The sequence below is a fragment of the Giraffa tippelskirchi genome, chromosome 5, assembly GCF_054371585.1.
Source record: "Giraffa tippelskirchi isolate mGirTip1 chromosome 5, T2T-mGirTip1v1.2.pri, whole genome shotgun sequence".
In the NCBI taxonomy this organism is placed as follows: domain Eukaryota; kingdom Metazoa; phylum Chordata; class Mammalia; order Artiodactyla; family Giraffidae; genus Giraffa; species Giraffa tippelskirchi.
In genome coordinates this window covers 135,363,196-135,386,336 of record NC_137279.1, presented here as the reverse complement: position 1 = coordinate 135,386,336, position 23,141 = coordinate 135,363,196, and the positions used below count along the sequence as shown (strand labels likewise).

The following is a 23,141-nucleotide window of genomic DNA, read 5'->3' as shown; positions in this document are numbered from 1 at the left end:
GCCTTGTCAGACAGCCATTTTGCTTTTTTTTGCATTTCTTTTCCATGGGGATGGTCTTGATCCCTGTCTCCTATACAGTGTCACGAACCTCCATCCATAGTTCATCAGGCACTCTGTCTATCAGATCTAGTCCCTTAAATCTATTTCTCACTTCCACTGTATAATCATAAGGGATTTGATCTAGGTCACACCTGAATGGACTAGTGGTGTTCCCTACTTTCTTCAATTTAAGTCTGAATTTGGCAATAAGGAGTTCATGATCTGAGCCACAGTCAGCTCCCAGTCTTGTTTTTGCTGACTGTATAGAGCTTCTCCACCTGTGGCTGCAAAGAATATAATCAATCTGATTTCGGTGTTGACCATCTGGTGATGTCTATGTGTAGAGTCTTCTCTTGTGTTGTTGGAAGAGGGTATTTGCTATAACCAGTGGGTTCTCTTGGAAAAACTCTGTTAGCCTTTGCCCTGCTTCATTCTGTACTCTAAAGCCAAATTTGCCTGTTACTCCAGGTGTTTCATGGCTTCGTACTTTTGCATTCCAGTCCCCTATAATGAAAAGGACATCTTTTTTGCATATTAATTCTATAAGGTCTTGTAGGTCTTCATAGAACTGTTCAACTTCAGCTTCTTCAGCATTACTGTTCGGGGCATAGACTTGGATTACTGTGATATTGAATGGTTTGCCTTGGAAACAAACAGAGATCATTCTGTCGTTTTTGAGATTGCCTCCAAGTACTGCACTTCAGACTCTTTTGTTGACTATGATGGCTACTCCATTTCTTCTAAGGGATTCTTGCCCACAGTAGTAGATATAATCATCATCTGTGTTAAATTCACCCATTTCAGCCCATTTTAGTTCGCTGATTGCTAAAATGTCGATGTTCACTCTTGCCATCTCCTGTTTGACCACTTCCAATTTGCCTTGATTCATGAACCTAACATTCCAGGTTCCTATGCAATATTGCTCTTTACAGCATCAGACTTTACTTCCATCACCAGTCACATCCACAACTGGGTGTTGTTTTTGCTTTGGCTTGTCTCTTCATTCTTTCTGGAGTTATCTCTCCACTCTTCTCCAGTAGCATATTGGGCACCTACTGACCTGGGGAGTTCATCTTTCAGTGTCATACTTTTTTACCTTTTCATACTGTTCATGGGGTTCTCAAGGCAAGAATACTGAAGTGGTTTGCCATTCCCTTCTCCAGCGGACCACATTTTGTCAGAACTCTCCACCATGACCTGTCTGTCTTGGGTGGCCCTACATGGCATGGTTCACAGTTTCCCTGAGTTAGACAAGGCTGTGGTCCATGTGATTAGATTGGTTAGTTTTCTGGGATTGTGGTTTTCAGTCTGTCTGCTCTCTAATGGAGAAAGATAAGAGCCTTATGGAAGCTTCCTGTGCGAGAGCCTGACTGAGGGGAAACTGGGTCTTGTTCTGATGGGCGGGGCCATGCTCAGTAAATTTAATTCAATTTTCTGTTGATGGATGGATCTGTGTTCCCGCTCTGTTATTTACCTGGGGCCAAACTATGGTGGAGGTAATGAAGATAATGGTGACCTCCTTCAAAAGATCCCATGCATGTACTGCTACACTCAGTGTCCCCAGCCCTGCAGCAGGCCACCACTGACCCATGCCTCCACTAGAGACTCCTGGAGACTCACAGGTGAGTCTGGGTCAGTCTCTTGTGGGGTCACTGCTCCTTTCTCCTGGGTCCTGATGCATACAAGGTTCTGTTTGTGCCCTCCAAGAGTCTTTTTCCCAGTCCTTTGTCAGGTCTGATAGCTCTATAGTGGGGTTAATGGCGACCTCCTCCAAGAGGGCTTATGCCATACCCAAGTCTGTGGCACCCAGAGCCTCAGTCCCTGTGGCAGGCCACTGCTGACCTGTACCTCCACAGGAGACGCTCAAATACAGTTCTGTCTCGGTCTCTGTGGGGTCCCTGGGTTCTGGTGCGCACGAGGTTTGTTTGAGCCTCTGAGCATCTCTGGCGGAAATGGGGTTTCCCATTTAGGGTTTCCCTAAATACAAATTCACCCCTCCTACCACCTTGCTGGGGCTTCTCCTTTGCCCTTGGGCATGGGGTATCTCCTCACAACCGCTCCAGCGCCTACCGTCTTACTGGGGTTTCTTACTGGCCTACACATGGCACCCTTTGAAAGTGAAAGTGAAAGTCACACAGTCTTGTCCAACTCTGTGATCCCATGGACTGTAGCTTGCCTGGCTCCTCTGTCCATGAAATTCTCCATGCAAACTACTGGAGTGGGTTGCCATTTTCTTCTGCAGGGGATCTTCCTGACTCAGGGGTCAAACCTAGTTCTCCTGAATTGCAGGCAGATTCTTTACCAACTGAGCCACTAGGGAAGCCCCTTTAGGAGTTCCTGTTTTGGGGGGAGGAAGTAGTGTAGTAGTACCCTAACTACTCTAGACCTATTATGGGACCTGCAGTTACAGTATAAACATTTTATAGGCTCCCACCAGGCCATCTCTAGCAAAACTGGCTTATAAGATCATACTTGGGGATTAAACAGACACTTGCTCTGTAAGGAATATATTTCCTGCATCTTGACATCCAGACTTTAGTCAAGAGCAAATAAAACACATTCCAAAAGACCACTGGGAAAGAATTAAGAAAGCATTTATGCTACTAGATTAAAGCATTTCATCTGTATAATGTTTCCTGCAGCAGTACTTAATGCGCTTTCCACATCCACTGCAAACTTTTCAGGAACGCTTCTAACTTTAAAGAACTTTACTTCAGAAAATCTCGGCCTAATACAACATGAAGTTAGAGTTTTTTTAACATCATTGTTTTTCTGCATCTAGCTTTGGGTTTTCTTCTGGTTGAACAGAAGCATATATGTCCTTGTAAATGAGTCTTGCTGTGTTTATTTAGAGGAGTCTAAACCCAGGAATCAACAACAAATACATAAAATGCACGAGACCAGTAAGTCTTTTCACACACCTACAGTAAAGAGTGAAACCTGTGTGAGATCCTGGTTGACTGGGTACCCACAGGGAATCAGAAAATAGATTGTTAAAGATATCATATATCCTTCCTTATTTTTGCTTTGTTTTTCCTAGTCTCCATAATCAGGTGCTGTATATAAAGTGGCATAAAAATTTGAAGTATTAAAGGAATCAATAAATTCTATAAATGCATAGCAACTTTAAGGAGAAAGAAGAATGTTTACAACCTAATGAGTACTTTCTGTCAAGCCCTCTTTGTCTCATCTTAAGGAAAAAAGGGCATTGGAGTAGGTAGAAAAAAATATTTGTTAATGGAAAATTACTGAATTGAAACCATATAATGTTAGTGTAACTGAATGTATCAGTAACTGTTCCTATATAGATATTTTATAACACTGGTTTTTAAAAAGTTTAAAAAAGTAAGATTATAAAAGCGTAATCTCTCAGTCCTTGCCTCCTTCCCAAGCCCCTCACAGCCTGCCCCTCATGGAAGGCTGCATCCCAGGTCCCCACCTCCCTGAGATATTGTTCCTGTGTTACCACCTTCGCTGCCATTCCTTCTGCAGTGCTGCAGCCACTGGCCCAGGGCTGCTCCAGGCCAGGCTGCTTCCCACTGTAGCCCTGGCAGGCATTAATGAGCCCGCTCTCCCTGCCTCTCCTCTGAGTGCTTCAGTGACCACCCTGCCTCTTCTGCTTCCTACCGCTCTCTCACTAGAGCAGAAGGGAAACTTCAGAGGAGCTGTGCTCAGTGTCTCTCAACTGCCCTTGTTCCCTGGGGTCCGCTCTCCTTCTCCTCCAGCCAGATTTTCCCTGTCCACAGCTACTGGTCAGAAGATGGATTTCCCCCTGGTGGTAGTTTTTGTTGGACAAGGATTCTTTAAATTGCCAAGTATTTGCTAACTTTCTAGGTGTACAGAATCTTATTAATCGTCAAGAAATGAGTGAAAAGAACTGGACAAACATACAAATTAATTATTTAAAACAAAATATTTTCTTTGATGTGAAAGTAAAGTCGCTCAGGCATGTCTGACTCTTTGCAACCCTGTGGACTGTAACCCGCCAGGCTCCTCCGTCCATGAGATTCTCCAGGCAAGAATACTGGAGTGTGTTGCCATTTCCTTCTCCAGGGGATCTTCCCAACCCAGGGATCGAACTCAGGTCTCCTGCATTGAAGGCAGATTCTTTACTGTCTGAGCCACCAGGGAAGACTTTTTAAAAGTCTTCCACTTTAGAAAAGTGTTGAAATCTACTAGATTCTATAGATGTTCTTTACTCTATCTGTAAAGCTCATTTATCAGGTTGACAAATATATACGCAGCACATGCAGTGTGTCATATTCTATCCCCAGTGCTGGGATACAAGATGGGCAAGATGCCTGCTCTCATGGAGTTTCCAATAAATAAGCAAGCTAACATCAGTGACTGGTAAGTACAATATCAGACAGTGGGAAAAGGATCAGAGGAAAATGAAGCAGGCTAATGGAATAGAAACTGATGGGAGGAAAACTTTGAACAGGGAGGGGAAGGAAGTTCTCTGAGAAGATGACATCTGGGCTTAATGATGGGAAGATCTAGGGGGAAAAAAACCCAGGCAGGAGAAACAGCAAAGTTACGGGAATGTAATGATCCAGGAAGTGAATGACAGGAGATGAGGTCAGACAGACCCAGCCCAGATCAGGTAGGGCTTACAAAATTATGGTAAGAAGTTTTTATTTTATTTTAAATACCGTAGGGAGAATTGGGGGATTTCAAAAGAGAATGACAATCTGTTATTATATTTTTAAAAGATCACACTGGCTGCTGTGTAGAGACTGGGTTATAAGCGAGCAAGAGTGTAAGACTCTAAGATTCATTAGGAGCTGTTGTAACCTAAACAAGAAATGATGGTTCTATAGCTGTATGAAATAAATGTGTGTTCTATTAGATAATGCCCTCTGCTGATAGCCCACTACACAAGGTACTGGATCTATGTGAAACAAAGTGTAAGACTGGGTCACTGACTTCAAAGATCTTTTTATAATTTAATGGAGGTGACAGATAAAATTAAAGAGGACAAAAAAAGGGGGGGGGATATCTCGTTGAGGCAAGAAAAATTTTCCAGAGGTTAACAGGTTCTCAACAATAGCTAGGGTAAAATTTTATGGGTCACTCTACCCTGAATCACCAGTGTTACAGAAAATCCAAAGAAACCCACCACCCAGACCTTGAATCACAGTAACACGATCAAGAAAGTGACAAGCAAATGTAAACATAATTTTCAACATTTACGGCAAACTTAGACTGTATTAATGCTCCAATGAACCATTTAATCCCCCAGAACAACCCTATGATAGTGTTTACCTAGATTTAAAAAACCACATCTGTGAACACAGTAACTTGTCTAATGTTTCACACAGCTAACAACCTCTAGAGCCCAGCCTCAATTCTAATCAGTCTAATCCCAAATCCAAGCTTCCCAGGTGGCACCAGTGGTAAAGAACCCTCCTGCCAATGCAGGAGACATAAGAGACATGGCTCAACCCCTGGGTTGGAGAGATTCCCTGGTAGAGGGCATGGCAACCCACTCCAGTATTCTTGCCTGGAGAATCCCATGGACAGAGGAGCCTGGCGGGCTACAGTCCATGGGGTCACAAAGAGTTGGATACAACCAAAGCAACTTAGCAGGTATAAGGATAAGACCAGTGTTTCCCAGTTGCCTGATGGTAGGAATAAGTTTGTAGGAGTTTCCTGATGGCCTCATGGTTAGGATTCTGGGCTTTCAATCCCTGGTCAGGGAACTAAGATCCAGCAAGCTGCAAGATCCCTCCAAATGATTCTTACTATCTTATTCTTAATAACACAATCATTCTAATTATATAGCCTACAGAGGAATAGATCATGCCTAGCAAAAAAAAAAAAAAGCACAGATTAATGGAGAAGACAGTACAGAGGAATAATCAAGGTGTGTGGCATTTATCAGAGACTCCTAGGAAGAATTTAGTTTTAAGCTGAATTTTGAAAGGAATGAAGAAAGAAAGGAAGGAAGGAAGCATTGCAGAAAAGAAATGCATGAAAATGACAAGAAGGAGAGAATTGGGTGTGTAGAGCACTTATAGGTATTGATGTCCTAAAAGGAGGAAGGGGACTTGATTGAGCACACACTCCACCATTCACTTCTTATTTATATAGGTTCAAGTAGGTTTAGAGCATTTGTAGGTTATGAAGCAGCCTAAATCCTTGGCCTGATCTTGGCCAAGATTGTCCTGGAAAATCCTTCCTTGAAACAATTCTCTATTAATCATTCTCTTGCATTAAAAGGTCAGAAATAATTCTATTGAGATAATTTTTTTCTTTTTAAAACTAAACTTGTTTACCTGACTTCTTGTAATAGACAAATGAGCCCAAAACACAACCTTGCTTGGAATATAATAATAGGAAATTTTCTTTTACTTATTCATAGACATTCTTAAGTACATTGCCAACTGGATGCCACAGAAGCCATGTCCTAAATTTTTCTGTAGCATTACTTTTAACAGGCTGCAACTCAGTCAACAGATGTCCACCAAGTGTTGACTTTATACCAGACAGTGTGAGCAGCACAGGGGAGACCACAATGAATAAACTATGGCTCTTAATCCTGAGGGTTCAGAACTAAGTGGAAGGAGACAGACAACCAAATATGTCATTCCATTACAAGTCCTGGATGAAGGTTTGTATAAACAGCCAGACACAGCAGAGAGGGAGTGCTAGCTCTGCCTACGGGAGTTTGGAAATGTGAATGGTCTTGCTTGTTAGGTTTTGAAAGACTCAAAGGATTTCAATGGGAAAAGGATGGAGAAAGTGTTCTAGAACAAGAAGAGAGAAGAAAGAATGACACAGAAGTCAGTACAAAAGAGTGAGCGCTGTAGCCCACAGTTTTTTTCAGCCTGCAGTGTTTTAGAGAAACTTTCTGGTCAGTTTTTAAAATGAGAATTTGTATATAAACCTTTATTTTTGACTTACAGTCAAACACAAAGATTTAGCAACACTGGGCCTTCATTCAACTGATCCTGAGTAATATTGCCCCCTTGAGTGAGAGATCTTGGTCCACAATCATCCAAATACACATCTCCTAAAAATAAGAATTTTCTTCTATTAATATATCATCACATTCATTATCACATCTAAAAAAAAGTTAATATTAGTTTCTTAATATCATGTGTCATATTTAATGTATAGAAAATGAAAGTGTTAGTTGCTCAGTTGTGTCTGACTCTTTGTGGCCCTATGGACTATAGGCCACCTGGCTCTTCTGTCCACGGAATTCTCCAGGCAAGAATATTGGAGTGGGTTGCCCGTCTCTTCTCCAGTGGATCTTCCTGACCCAGGGATGGAACCTGGGTCTCCTGCATTGCAGGGCAGATTCTTTACCATCTGAGCCACCAACAGAGCTTTTAACACACACCTCATATTCAAATTTTCTCCAGCTGTTCTCAAAGTGGTTTTTTAGCTTTTTTAAATCAGGTCAAGAGTTAACCAAGTTTTGTATACTGTATTTGGTTGTTATATCTCTTTAGTCGGTTTTAATCTAGATCAATTCTTGCCTACTCTTTCTCCACTGATGATAGTGACTTTTGAAAGAATCTAAATGAGTCTTCTACAAAATATTTCACATTTGGGATTCCTCTGTATGTTTACTTGGATTAATAATTTTATTGTTCTTTGATTCTCTGTAACTCCTATATATTTGAAGCTAAATCTAAAGGCTTAATTAGATTCAGGTTGAACATCTTTGGCAAGAACAGTTCATTAACAACTCTGTGAATTTCATCTGCATCACATCAACAGGAACATAATGTAAGATTATCCCATATTATTAATGCTTTTGTATCAATCCCTTGGTCAAAGTGGGGACTACCACCAGGTCTCTTCCCTTTGCTCTTCACAATTAATAAGTAATCTGTGTGGGGATGTTTTGTCACTGTGTGACTCTCCCATTCCGCAATAATCTTTCATCACTGGTGATCCTCGCCTGAATCAGTTACTTCATTGGGGGTTGCAAAATAGTGACTTTAAAATAGTTTCACTCCTATTTTTGTCATTTTTTTCTAAATATGAATTTTCCCTCATCAACTATTAATAGTATGATATACAACTCCCCATAAAAAGGAAAGGTAAATGTTTAGTTCTTTCCTTTTTATTACCAATTTCAGAATAAGGATTAATTGAATAGTCATCTCTAATGATCCAAATGATTTTTTCCTCCTTTCCTTCACTTTTTTGAGTATCACTGTGAACTAATAGACTTTTATGTATTCAATGTTTTACAGTCAATTATGCTTCAAATTGTTCAAAATTTTTCTAGTGGGAACCCTTTCAAGCTAATTCCTGGGTCCTTTTAACATGCCCCTATAAATCACTGAGCACTTCTTTGGTTTCTGACACAAGATATCCTAACCTTACCTTGTGGTTTCCTGCTCAACACCTAGAATCAGCTATTTCTCCAAAGACCACTATTCTTTTAGTAGGTAATGATGAATTGAAACCAAAATCTGGATTCTGGATGTGCTTATTGGGAAGGGGATATCATAGCTTTTATGTTCTTTCAGTGGATGAAGCCAGAATAGACAGGTAGATATGTTTAATATATTAGTCCATATTGATATTTTTAAGTCATTAGTCCATATTGATATTTGTAATTCAAATTTAATATTATAGATTAATATTACAAGTCTTTTTCTATTAGATAATTGTATTAAATGGAGAATGAACAGAACTGAGGAATGAGATGGATATATGAGACAAGGAAAAGGTCAAGAATGAGTTCCTATGTTTTTAGCTTGAAAACATGAATCTGGATGAGAGGGACTGCTGTGGCCATGTTATCAAGATAGGAAGCAAGAAAAACTCATAGTGTATTGGTAAGGGATGAGACATAAATTTTGTATGGCTCAGAGTTTTATTTTATTAGCTATAAAATTAAATTATTTAAGAACTTACACCCACAGATGAGGCAGTGACAAAACAAGGCTTTTACATAGATATAGAAATATAAGCTATATTCAAAGCACCAGTCAAGATTCACTACCATTGGGTGTTCTTCAAACATTGTTAACATCTATGAAATTCCTGTACTCCAGTACATGGATGAAGCTTGACACCGCAGTATGACTTATTAGGGCAAGAAATTTAGCTCAAAGGAGGAAAGAAAATTAAAACTGGATGTAAAGATCTTCTGAGAAGTAATAAAAAAAACAAAACAAAAAACTAAAAACAACCCTGGATTTAAAACATGGTGTATTAATTTTCGAGGGCTGCCATAACCAAGGACCAAAGATTCGTTGGCTTGAGCAACAGAAATTTATTTTCTCACAGTCCTGGAGTCTAGAAGTCCAAGATCAAGCAGGCTTGTTTTCTCTTGAGATCTCTCTTCTTGGTTTGCTGATGGTTATCTTCTCCCTGTGTCCTCACATAGCCATCTTTCCATCTGTGTTTCTGTGTCCTAATTTCTTATAAGGACACCAGTCATATTGGGTTAGGACCCACTTAATTACCTCTTTAAAGGACCCATCTCCAAATACAGTCACATTTCTGACTGGACAAAGACAATTTGGTAGCATTATTGCTACATAATGGCTTGAGCAAATTTGAGATGATGATTAAATGATGAGCCATACATTCATCCAGATTTCTATGGTCAAAGATAAATATACACAGAGAAAATTAGAGACAGAAGAATATATCCACCCCGTTTCCGCCAAGATTTTAGGCTTTGAACTTGAGTCATTATGCTTAGCTTGCTCTCTGCCAGGGGAGGGGGTGGTGGAATTTAATCATTGCTTTTTTCTTCCTTTTTCAGGACAAGTAGCCCTGTGCCAACTGACTCATTTGATACCAACCTTAACTGTCACAAATGAAATAGGAGTGGCAGATTTCAACTATCTTAGTATAGGAAAAATTAAAGAAGAGGAAATCAAGTTTTTTTTTTTTTAAAGAATGCTAGAAGATTGGCAGTTTTACAGATGGAGGAATAAAGGATAAGGGAGGGGCTGGTGAACCGATTCGCCTGGGGACTTGCTCAGCTAGTTAAGGACACAGCTGAGACTCCCTCTTTGACTCCTATCCCAGTGTTCTTTCTACTTCACCACAACGAAGTAACTCTGTGTTTAATTTTTTTCTGTTAAAAATGTTCTTGGAAGTATTGCTTACAAGATTTTGAAATGCCAAAGAACATTCTTGTATGGTGGTTAAGGGTACAGACTGGTTAAACAAGCTTGTTTTTCAACCACAGCTTTATCATTTACTATTACACAGCCTGGATCAGACTGTCTAACTTCTTAAAGCCTCAATTTCCTCAACAGTAGAATGGGGACAACAGTAGCACCTACCTCACAAAGGCCCTGAAGACTTTAAGCTAAAGCATTTTTTTAAAAAAATGAATAGTATCAGGTAAATGTTCCAATGGAACATTTGGATTGAACCCAATCTCCTTCATTGCAGGCAGATTCTTTATCATCTGAGCTATCAGGGAAGCCTATTCAATAAATAGGAGGTGCTATTATTCATTATAATACCTGAAATTTAATCAAAATTTCCAGCCTGTTTTCCTAGGTAAAATGAAGCAAAAATAAATTAAAAAGTAAACAAACATCATTAGTTAGACATCTTTCCATTTCACAGCCATGAAGATGTTTATTACAATGTCCCAGGATTTAGCACTTGAGCAAAAAAGAGAAAATAAGGAGAACAATTGAGTCAAAGGTTTTATAACTCTAAATAAGAAAACCACAGCATAAGGAGAAAGCCAAATCTCCAAAGCAGTAGAGATAAAGTTCTAGAACAAAGAAAGAGTCTGGGAAAAAAAGAGGATGCTATCAGATCTACAAGCACAACAAAAGCATTAGTGCAAGCTGGAAGTGAAGGAGACCACTTTGCAGACAAAAAAGTGGAGTTAAGATGCCCAAGGAAAGTAAAAGTTGTTTTCAGCAAGAAAGACTCCTTGTCTTTCAGAGCCTGAGATTCCTTAATGTGAAGAGGTTGTTTTGATGTAGAGTCATGTGAGGAATTGACCATTGAATCTTATAGAGCCTGCTTTGGTGACGCCAATAAAATGCCAGCTAGTCACAGAGCCTGTGCACTTGAGCTGGCTGCTATGCTAATTTTCTTTAACCACTGATTTCTTCCATAAGTTGAGTTCCAGGGGCCTGCTGGGAAGACTATCATTCAAAATTAATGAAATGCTATTAGTATTTTAAAGTACCTATTGTGCACATGGGAAAATCTAGCTTCAGTTGAAGTAATAGAGAATTTTAGAATGGATGTGTTAGCACAAGAGATCCTTATTGAAAAGGCTATTTATTTTTGTCAGTCACTATTGCCTCAAAGGCCAAAAAGCAAGACTCAGAAGTAAAAGCACAAAATGAATCTGTCCACAATGCATAGAGAAAAGTTAAAGCCGGAGGAAATCTCCTGGAACAGATGTCTGCAAGTCCTCCAGTTAAAATGAAGGAGAAAGGCACTTGCAGTTACATGATCATTTCAGTTCTTTGCTTTGCTGAAACTGTCACCAATGAGCCATATCCATCCATACTTTTTCTTAATTCTTTCCCTGCTGATTTCAGTTCTAGTCTAAGAGCTTCACTGGGAACATTTTGCAAGGCAGTTTGGCAGTATTTATAAAAAAATACTCGATATGATTCTCCTCTGACCCAATTATTTCACTTCTAGGAAATTTTCCTGTAAAAATTCTAACTAAAGGATATAAAGATATAGACATAAGGAAAGCTACTGTCCCATTGTCTGAAATACCATACACTGAAAGCAGTCTAAATGCCCATCAACATGAGCTGGCTAACAAAGAGTGACTTAGCTGTACAGATATCTTGGAGTTGGATCACCTGAGTTTGAGTTCCCATTCCACTACAACTTTCTTGTTGTGGTTGCTTATACTTGTTTTCTATTGCTGCCACGATAACAGATTGCCACAATTTTAGAGGTATAAAACAACTCAAATTTATTATCTCATAGTTTGGTAGGTCTGGTATGGGTCTCACTGGACCAAAATCAATGCATTGGCAATGTTGGGGTCCTTCTTTCAGAGTCCAGGAAGGAATCTCTTTCCTTGCTTCTTCAGTTCCGTGCGGTTATAAGACTGAGATCTCTGTTCCCTTGCTGGATGTTAGTTGATGGATCCCTTAGCTCCTAGAGTCCCCTTGCTGGTCCTGCATGGAGACCCAAAATATGTACATTAAAATGTTTAAGAAGGCTTAAACAGAAACTTATATGCACGCTTAATAATTCATAAACACTGTCAAGAAGCAAAGAAGCAACTGGAGTAGGGATTAAACTGATCAGAGAGATTTAGTTTTGAGCCAGATTCTGAAGGAGGAAAGGAAATTCATGGATTTCTAAGAGGGAACAATCCAGATAGCAAAATGGACTGTGTCATGGCACAAAGAGACCTTATCAACAGAACACAGCAGACAGTAGTAGATGAGGGTGGTTGAAGCAGGATTTCCTTTCTGAAATTCTGAAGAGCTATGGAAACAGACTTAAGTACTTAGATAGATATAAGCACAGAAAAATGTCAATATGTAATTAAATAGAAAATTTAGGCTACTGGAAGAATAGACCTGACATCACAGATTTATATTAACTATAACAATCACCTTCTTCTTTATATTTTTGCTATCTCCAATTTTTACTTTAGATAAAGAATAAGGAAGGTATTTATGTACTGCTTTTCAAGAAAAAAGGGAAATGCTAATGGAGAACCATGAAGGAGCCTCAGTGGGTTCTCTGTTGAAAGTGTTGGAGTTACTTGGAGTGAAGTGAAGTCGCTCAGTCATGTCTGACTCTTTGCGAGCCCATAGACTGTAGACTACGAGGCTCCTCTGTCCATGGGATTTTCCAGGCAAGAGTACTGGAGTGGGTTGCCATTTCTCTAGGGTTAAATACCATTATTTAACAGATTAACACACACAAATATCCTCTCTCCCAAAATGGAACTCTATTTTGAAAATATCCCACCTAATGCCATCAAGGGCTGCTCTGGTGGCTCAGTGGTAAAGAATCTGCCTGCAGAGCAGGAGATGTGCAAGAGACGTGGGTTCCACCCCTGGGTTGGGAAAATCCCCTGAAGAAGGAAATGGCTACCCATGCCAGTATTCTTGCCTGGGAAATCCCATGGAGAGAAGAGCCTGGTGAGCTACGGTTCATGGGGTCACGAAGAATTAGACACGACAGAAGCGACTGACCACACACACATGATGCCATCAAAATATTCTAATGTTGGGCTAAATTCATCTTTCTGCCTTCAAATTAATTTGTGTGAAAGGTTCAACCTAAGCTGTACATGGCTGATGTAGGTGGCCATAACCACACACTGCACACTTGAGTCAGTCCAGATCTTGTGGTTCGCAGAACAGGTCCTGCTGCCTCTGCTCCTCAGCCTGACAACACTGAGGCAGCTTCCTGTGGCCTCCCCACCAAATGGCGGCCGGAGTAAACTAACACTCTCTCTCTGTCTTTCTCTAGGCCAATCTTAACAGTTCCTCACCAAGCTTAAAGTCTTCCCCAGGGAGCCAGCCTCACACTACTGTGTCTCTGAGAGTTGTGACAGGCCATGTGTCACTGATAATAAAGACCAATAGATTCCAAGGACCCACTTTTTTCAGCCCTGTGTCTACAGCAGCTTCCCCCGTGACTCAGTCACCAGCTCTGCCGCCTGGTAAACTCCTGCTCCAATATGTCTCAGCTCAGGTGCTTGCTCCCCTGTGAATCCACATCTCTGACTTCCCCAGCCAACTTAAGTTCTTCTCTTAAAGCCATGCAGCACCTTGTATAGACTCCCACCTAAGACTTGTCTTGTTTGATGGCAGCTGTTTATACAACTGTCTCCTATTTCAGTGTAAGTTTCTTGAAAGAAAGGCATGACAGAGACCATGCCTTGGTTCTTTTTATACTGTCAGAAAATAGCAGCTTTCAGAACATTCTAGGGACACAGTGAACATTAATGTATGTTGAATGAATAAATTAGTACTACCACTGATATGGGGTCTACAGAGTCCCCAGTTAATTAGATCAATGCCTCCTCCCCTCCCCTTTTCCTGCTATATGTGGCAGCAGGGAAAAATTGTCTCCCTGATTATGTCAAACAACACTGTTTCTTGAAGTCTCTGCATTTTGAGAGTAAAGGTTGCAGGAAATGTTTTTCCTTTATAAAAGTAAAGACTTTGCTTATTGGAAAAGAGAAGATATTACATTCATTAGAAGCAAAAGTGGGCTAGCAATTTTTCCTATGTTCTTATAACTAATTAGAGATAAGTAATTTAAAAAATCAATATCTGTAAAAATTGATCCACAAACCAATAAGGATGATGAGTTGAATCATAAAAATCCCATGCTATTTAAATTTCCTACACACACACACTCAGTACATTTATTCTAAATGGAAAAGTATAAATATTGGGATAAAAACATTTAAACTATAGAAACACAAAACTGCAAATGCTAATCCTGCCTAAAGGGTAAAATTTAATTCTGTGCTAAGCTACTATATGTGGGATTAAGAGGCGTGGTTAACCAAACATTTGAGAACAAGTAATTACCACTGAATCTCTATATCACATATTTGTCTCACACATAATTTATACAACAAGCCCACAGACGGGAAAAATAAAATGCTACTTGAAATATTTTTTTCCAGCCACAAATTTTTCAGGCTTGCTTTTCTTTCCTCATCAAAGATTATTTACGCCTATGGTCTTGGGTTGGCTAGCAGCAGGATATTTTCTCTCTGATACATAGGGACAAAGAAATGATGTCTCTAACCTGTTATTCATAACTGTGTCTTTCCAGACAATCTCAGGCATCTGAGTGTGAATGTATAGCGTCCCTGTAGTTGCTTTATGTAATGCTTTCAGAGTGGAATAAACACAAGGAAACACTTTGGTTTAGTCACCTATTTGTTCTTTCAGCAAATACTGATGAGGCATCTATGTGGCCAGAATTGACACTGGGATCTCCAGAAACCAGGGAACAAGGTAGGGTCTCCACCTTTGATGAGGTCACAGTCTAGAAGCAGAGATGATTAAACCAAGAATTACAATGTAGAATGATAAGCCAGGATAGGAGGATACATGGGGAGTTGTAGGGATCTGACACCTGTCTGGGATGGTCAGGGAGGGCTTCCAGCAAGAGGTGTCAAATCTAAGTTAACATCTTGATTGACCTGTAAGGCCCAGACAATTGAAGGAGGGTACGGAAGTGGAAAATTCAAAGCTAAGAGAAGAGCAAGGAGAGATCAGAGTCTGAGAAGGAAAGTAGGAATAGGTGTGGCAGGGCAGTGCTTACTGATGGAGCAGAGCAGACACAAAGATACAGAGTCTGAGTCTTCAAGTAAACATTTTCTGTGCTCACAAGCCAACTAACAGCTTTTGTGGCCCTCCTCTCCCTCTCTACCTGGGGCACCTTCAACAAAAAGGAAAGTGGAGAGCTCAAGTATATTTGAGAGAGACATAAAGCCTCTGGGCAACAGCATCTTGGCTGGACTGCTTCCGGCATTTGCTCTTGGTTTAGCATTTTGCACAAAGCAGGGCAATATAAACTAACAAACCATAACTTGTCTGCAACTCCAGCTCATTTCTGGCTTAATGCAGTATTTGGTACAAGTCTGACCTGGGGCAAAGGATTTCATATAATTGTGCCTCAGTGCCTTGTCTTTAGGATAGATGGCAGTGAGAATAAGTGAGTGCATGTAAAGTGATCAGAACAAAGCCCGACACAAAGAAAATGCCCAATAAGTATTAGCCATAATTATTTTACTCTGCATATTAGATGTGTAGATAAAATTTGTTGGTCAATTATTTAAATAACTGGCAGGTCATTTATAGGAACTGGGCTCAGGAATGAAGTTGTTGTTTAATGTCTTTGGCACTAACAGGATTCTATAGTTAACCCTGTGAACACAAAGGCTGAACTTTGGTGGTGGATTTTTTGGTTTATATCAATTCATTGAACATTCATTAGCCCTGAACTTATGGAATGTTTACTGAATGTCAAGCCTGAGGGTCCAAATTACCTGAGATGGGCCGACAATCTATTAATACATACTTAGAAGTACCTGCAAAGTATAAGTAACTGCTGAGGATAAGATGATGCCCTCCAGCAGAATGAGATACATACTACCAAGAGGCAGGGACAATAAAAATCAGGGCTTGCTTTACACCAGGTTCTCGACTAATTACTTTACCTGGATTATCTCAAAGTGCTGTGGGAGTCGATAGGATGCAGACATGGTTCCCAGTGGGGAGATCAGGAAAGATTTCATAGAGGTAGAGATATTAGAACAGAATCTTAGAAGATGCTTCACTTCTGGAGCATTTTGCTCTGTCCTGGCTCTACAGCAGAACATCCAATGACTTCTTTAGCTGTTACATAATATAAAGGTTATTTTAAAGAAAATAGCCAATAAAAGGGGATGGTTTCTACCTGAGTCAGAGTCCAGCTGTTGTTTAAAAATGAACAACTTCTCATTTCATTGTCAAGCCTAGAGTCATCTTGCCTGCGTTGCAATCCAAATTCCATCTCCCCCTGAAAGTCCCTTCTTTCCCGCCCTTCACTGGGAATCATGTTTGCAGCACATGCTGGAATCCTGTTCCTAATTATTGGTTGTGTAATTTATTGATAAAGCAAAGCCAAATATGAGTAAGAAGGAAAGCCTAATTAGAAATAAAGCACTCAGTGTCCCAACAAGGAAAATTCCAGGGCTTCAAAAATAGAAAATCAGTGATGCATAGTTTGAGGGCTTTGTCACTAAAGAAATAATCCCAGTACTTAATATGCCAGAAAATGAATTAAACAGATGGGGGAAAGTTATCAGTGGCAGGGAATGGGCACCTACAGAGAAATAGAACGATTCAGAACCAAATGACTCTGGCACACACTGAAGAAGATGTGCTGTGTCCTGAAATGAATGCTATAGAAAATCTGTGTGAAAAGGAATATAACATCATCTATGAAGAGAGAACATAACAGATTATTGGCTGGCACAGAGCTGGAGCCACTTTTTCACTGGGTTGATTAGTCCATTTCGTTAAACAGTTGATTTGTATGATTTCTTACTTTCTGGAATTGATTACCTTAGTGAATCAATCAAAGCAGTAACTTGAGTAGAGTGTGGATGCAGCTTTATTCTGATAAACTGACTTTTAAATACAGCTGACCTTTGAACAATGAGTTTGCATGTGAAACTACTTCTATGTGAATTTTTTTTGCAATCATAAATACTATAGTACTGCACGATCTGCAATTGGTTGAAACCAAGAATACAGAAGAATCTCAGATATAGACAGCTGACTATAAGTTTGTTGTTGTTCAGTCGCTCAGTTGTGTCTGTCTCTTTGTGACCCCATGGACTATAGCACGCCAGTTTTCTCTTTCCTCCACTATCTCCCGAAGTTTGCTCAAATTCATGCCCATTGAGTCAGTGATGCTATCTAACCATCTCATCCTCTGCCACCCCTTTCTCCTTTTGTGTTCAATCTTTCCCAGCATCAGGGTCTGGAAAACCCCGACCCTGATGCGAAGAGGGTCTCTTAGCATCAGGGGCCAAAGTATTGGAGCTTCATCTTCAGCATCAGTCCTTCCAATGAATATTCAGGGTTGATTTCCTTTAGAATGGACTGGTTTGATCTCCTTGCAGTCCAGGGGACTCTCAAGAGTCTTCTCCAGCACCACAATTTGAAAGCATCAATTCTTTGGTGTTCAGCCTTCTTTATGGTCCAACTCTCACATCTGTACATGACTACTGGAAAAACCATAGCTTTGACTAGATGGATCTTTGTTGGCAAAGTGATGTCTCTGCTTTTTAATACACTGTCTAGGTTTGTCATAGCTTTCCTTCCAAGGAGTGTCTTTTAATTTCATGGCAGCAGTCACTGTCCTCAGTGATTTTGGAGTCTAAGGAGATAAAATCTATCACTGCTTCCACTTTTTCCCCATCTATTTGCCATGAAATGATGCCAAATGCCATGATCCTAGCTTTTTTAACGCTGAGTTTCAAGCCAGCTTTTTCACTCCTCTTTCACCCTCATCAAGAGGCCCTTTAGTGTTTCTTCACTTTCTGCCATTAGACTGGTATCATCTTCATATGTGACTGTAAGTTATACGTGGATTTTTGAATGTGAGGAAGATCAATGCCACAAACCCCCATGCTGTTCAAGAGTCAACTACATACAGAAAAACAGATTTAAAAAAAACTGTTTTTCATAACAGAGAAACAGTACACACACCTACACAGCCTATACCTATATGAACATGTTTTGAATTAATTGATCTTTTACACATATCAGCTCATAGGACCTTTATAGGATACCCAAACTCACTTTTCAGTGTCAGTGAGTTGCTGGATGATCCTTCCCAGATCACTTAGCCTGTTTTCCAATTATTGTATTGCACCACTAAAAGGATGTTGTACATGCACACACAAGCACACACACACACACATACACACACACACACACTGAGACTGATCAGGAGGCTTTACATTTTCAAGAAACAGAGATCTGGAAAACACAGCTTCTGAGTGATGGCATAACAAGTTTCTATTTATACCTCATCTCCCATCCATTCATGTGAACTAGGGGTCTTTCTCTGCCAGAGAATAATTTTAGGGAATGAGTTTCCTGGTGAGCTCACAGCTTAACACTGCTTGTATCACCATCTTGAGTCAGCAGTGGCTAATGCTGTGCAAAATAAACTAATTTTAGTCATCTGTGGGATCCTTATAAACACTCCATAGTGACTCTTTTAAAAGTCAGTGTAAACTTGCTATCTCTGCTTCATTTCCTGCTCCCAATAATCCACTAGGGGTATTTTTAGGTGATGACATCTTACAGGACTGGTTTAGGTGAGTTTCTCTATTTCAAAGTTGGCATTTAAAAATTCTTCCATACATTATGCTAAGTGAAATAAGTCAAAGACAAACACTGCATGATATCATTTATATGTGGAATCTAAAAAGTACAACAAACCAATGAATATAGCAAAAAAGCAGCAGACTCACAAATACCGAGAACTAACTAGTGGTGACCAGTGAGGAGAGAGAAGAGGGGAGGGGCAAGATAGGGGTACAAGAATAAGAGGTACAAATTATTAGGTATAAAATAAACTAGAAGGATATATTGTACAACTCAGAGAATACATTCAATGTTTTATAATAACTATAAATGAGGTATAACCTTTAAAATTGTGAATCACTATATTATATACCTGTAACTTAAATAATAGTATACAGCAACTACACTTCAATTTAAGAAAAAAACAGAAGAAAATTCTGCCACAGATTCCAAAGTCAAAGCGCCTCTGGTTATGTCACCAGAAAAGTGACTAACAAGGCAACAAAAGAAATGGAAATGTACATATCCTATACGTGCTACAGAAAAGGCACTACCCACCTTACTCTCATCTTAACAATACTTTCCGTGAGCCCCAGCCCCCAGCTACAAAAGGAAAAGATCAGGAGAGAAAATTGCTCATCCCCTAAGCTAAGAGCTTTCCTTCCAGCTCTCATACTGTACATGTGGAGTGTGAAATGATCGCTTAGCTTCTTAATCATCTCGTTCTGTGATAAGCCCCTGGCGCTGAGTCACATTTCATTGGCAGTCGGTCACAGGCCAAATATAGAGCAGCTTTAATTTGTTCAGTATCTCATGGGTCACTGAGAAAGAATAGGGCCTGAGGACAGACTCCATTGGTCAGATCACACAGGTCCAGATGTGTGATCATAGGCTGTAACACCTAGCCAAGAACTCATATTTAAGATCTTTCTTGTACTAGGGTTTTGGAGAAAGATGCTGAGTTTGATTGTGTTTATCAAGGAATATGGAAACCAAGAGAGGCTGAATTAGGAAGAAGAAGGTAAGGAGAATTCTAGGCAAAGTAAACCCTTGAGGTTGCCAGGGAAGAGCCCAGAAAGAACATGAAGGAACCCAGCTCTACATGAAAAAAGTTTCTTGGGTTTTGTGCTCTTCTTCTGGAAAATATTCAACGCTGGAATGTTTGCTATCAAGGTGTTCTGATCTAAACAGAGAATTGTAGAACCTCAAAGGAAGTATTTGAGGTGCAAGAGGAAAGATGAAGGGAGGGAGGAAGGCAGATTTGGAAATATTAATAGAGAAAAGGAGGCAAATGGTGTATCCTGTAATTATTTTTCTTAAAAAGGCAGCTAATAAGAGTTCCAGGGTAGAATTTCTATTTCTTGAATTTGTTCAAAGTAACTTTGAGACTCTCAGAATTGGGGGAGGTCAAGTTTTTGTTATAGGAAACTTCATTTAAATGCCTCTTTCCAAAGAAAACACACATCATACCAAGATACACAATCTATGTGTAGCTTCACTGTGGTGCTAGAAACTCGGCCCCACTGATTGATTCTTCCTGAGAATTGCAGTGTCCTCATTTACCCCTCTGAAAGCTACTTTGATGGACTCCCAGTTGAGTGAAGCAAGCCCTTCAGAGCGGAGAGGCAGCTGCCACTGTCTGGCCGGCTGCTAATGAAAGGCTTATGCAGTGGTCTCTGTGAACCAGGCAGGCAGGGCTCCAGCCGGATCCTAAGAAACCAACCTTTTGAGGAACGTTGTGTTAAGGAATGTCTGGAATGTTTTTAGTCCCGAGAGTTCCCCGGGTATCCTATATGGTCCATGATGAAGAATGGGCAAAGCAATGTAACAATGTTCAGCAAGACTGATTCAGATCAGAGAGCAATCAGGGATAAAAAAAAAAAAATCATTAAGATGAGGTGTAAGATTGGCTCATCTCAACCATTAAATGCAGTTTCAGAATTTCTTTCTGGAGTCCAGCTGCATCACACAGACCATCTATCATAGTCCAGGTTAATGAAACTGTAGGTGCTAAATAGGATATAAATTCTAAACTAAAAAGTAGCAACTACACATGAATTTTTTCATACCGTTTTGCTTAGTATATGAGTGAGTGAACACTGTTAAAACATCAGCATAACTGCACCCTTGATTTTACATTATTAACAATGGTTATTCACAGGATGAGAAGCTATATTTCTAACTATGTTTTAAAGGTTTAAAATATATTTAAAGGTTTAAAAAATGCTATTTATAGATAAGTATTTGTATGCTCATATACATACATGTATATGAATATATTTTGCCTGAATGCCTCTTTTGTTTATTAGAACTGTAAATCTGCTAAGCCTAAGGACACTGCTTTAATAATAATTAAGCATTTAAAATCATATTTAATGTATAGAATAACATGGTCTTTTTTTACTTTTCATTTTGAATATTCTCTATCTTAAGAGTTCTCAAACTTTTTGTTTGCATTCCACAATAAGAAATATATTTAAAATTTTTGATTCAGCACTCACATGCATGATATGTTTATATACTATTTATATAAATATATAAGTATATACATATATAAGTATATGAAACAAAACCTACCCTTTCAAAGTGTGATGCACGCTGATATTTTGTTTTATTTTTCTATTTGCATAAAATATCATGACTCATTTTATTAATTTTCCTACTTACTGATGGATCATGACCTGTAATTTGAGAAACGTTGTTTTACCTGGTCTTTTAAGTAATTTCATAATTCTGTTAAGAAAAATAAAATGTTATAATGCAATAATATGGGTATCCATTTAAAGTGATTCAAGGAAATACATGAGTGCAATAAAAGAACTCTAACTTAAGCTAATCATGATCATTATGTTGTGTTATCCTATTCTGGAGAATATTAACTTTCTAAAAATGAGAATAGTCATGTAATCCTTTTCTTCATTTAAAACAACATTTTCACAACCTTTCAAACCTAACTAAGCCATCTCCTGTCTTTAGCTATCCCATCCTCAAGACCCCCAATTTTTTTAAAGAAAATGAAGATATTTGATAGAATATAAAAATTAAGAGTAAAATTCCAGGTTTTACTATAGCAGACTTCTACTAGCTCACCTTAGAATTATCATAAGGCCACATGCAGCATAAGAATAAATGTAGAAGCAGGTTCTGGGCACTTGATGGCTCCTTAGAATTGATTGTAAACTAACTTCTGAAGATCAGATCAGATATTAATTACCAAGAGGGGTAATTATTGGAGAAATTTTGTGGTGACACCATCTGTGAAAATGGAGAATCATTCTGTAGTGTGAATGATTCCCTAATACAGGGGTCTGTATTGATGGGCTGGTCAGAATGCAGTAAGCCCAAGACATCAAGAAGGCTATTTTTGAAACAGTCTGTGTATTTCACCTCGACAGATCTGATTTGTAAATTTAGATTTTTGCATATTGAGTGAATTAAAATGGGTCTGAATTGTCCTTTTTCTTGATGCTGGCCTATCCAGTTCACAAATTGGTGTTGAGAGATAGGAATTTCTTGCCATTTAACCACTTTTGACCAGGACTTTCCAAACTTGTTTGACTATGGAATCATTTTTTGTGGGTCATACTTACTATAACAGTTAACAATTTGAGAGAACACAGTTTGGGAATCACAGGACCCACTCCCTTCCCTTGATCCAGGCACCTCTAGCCCCTCCCAACCCAGAGTCCATGTCCTTTACCATCACACTCTCTCAGCCTCTTGGAGACCTGAGTCTCCGTTTACACATCTCACTAACCAAGTCTCCTAGCTGTTAAGGCTAGATGTCAAAAACTGTCCATTTACTTTCTTAATTCTTTCTAAAAGTCTTATAATGTAACCAAATCAACTAGCACATTTGTAAAGGTGTAGAAAGCTATTCTACAATATAAAGCAACTTTTACCTCCAATGTCCCTATAGAGAAAAATAATCTTTTGTGCTTTGAGTAACTAAAAATACTAAAAACCTTTTAGGTCTCTAGTGCTATGAAGCCACAAATTACAGTGTGAACATCAAATAATTCTATTAAGGTGATACAAAAGAACTGAATTCAGTATCAGTCACCTTCAATTTCACCACTGTTGGGATGAATAAAATCTAACATTTATTGGGTGTTTATTATGGACCAGGCACCCTGCCACGTGCTTTCCATAGATTATCTTATTTCACAACAACTTTATGAGAAAGACACTGCTGCTATTCCCCCCCTACAGAAGCAAAACTCAAGGCACTGGGAGTTAACTTGAGATCACATAGCTATCTAGCCAATGACAGAGCCAGGATATGAAGAAGAGAAGCTGGTTTTTACATGTCCCCAGCTA

General features: G+C 39.3%; 1 protein-coding gene and 1 long non-coding RNA gene across 15 annotated transcripts in view; both read right to left on the bottom strand.

The window, feature by feature from the left end:
* The window catches only part of DDAH1 (dimethylarginine dimethylaminohydrolase 1), a 263,209-nt gene that overhangs the window by 197,025 nt on the left and 43,043 nt on the right, over nucleotides 1-23,141 (bottom strand). The window lies entirely within an intron of this gene.
* Nucleotides 11,910-14,997, bottom strand: LOC145506129 (uncharacterized). Its single transcript, XR_014053563.1, has 2 exons — nucleotides 14,885-14,997; nucleotides 11,910-12,143 (listed from the first exon to the last, which is right to left on the bottom strand). It is a non-coding gene; the product is annotated as an uncharacterized LOC145506129 (long non-coding RNA).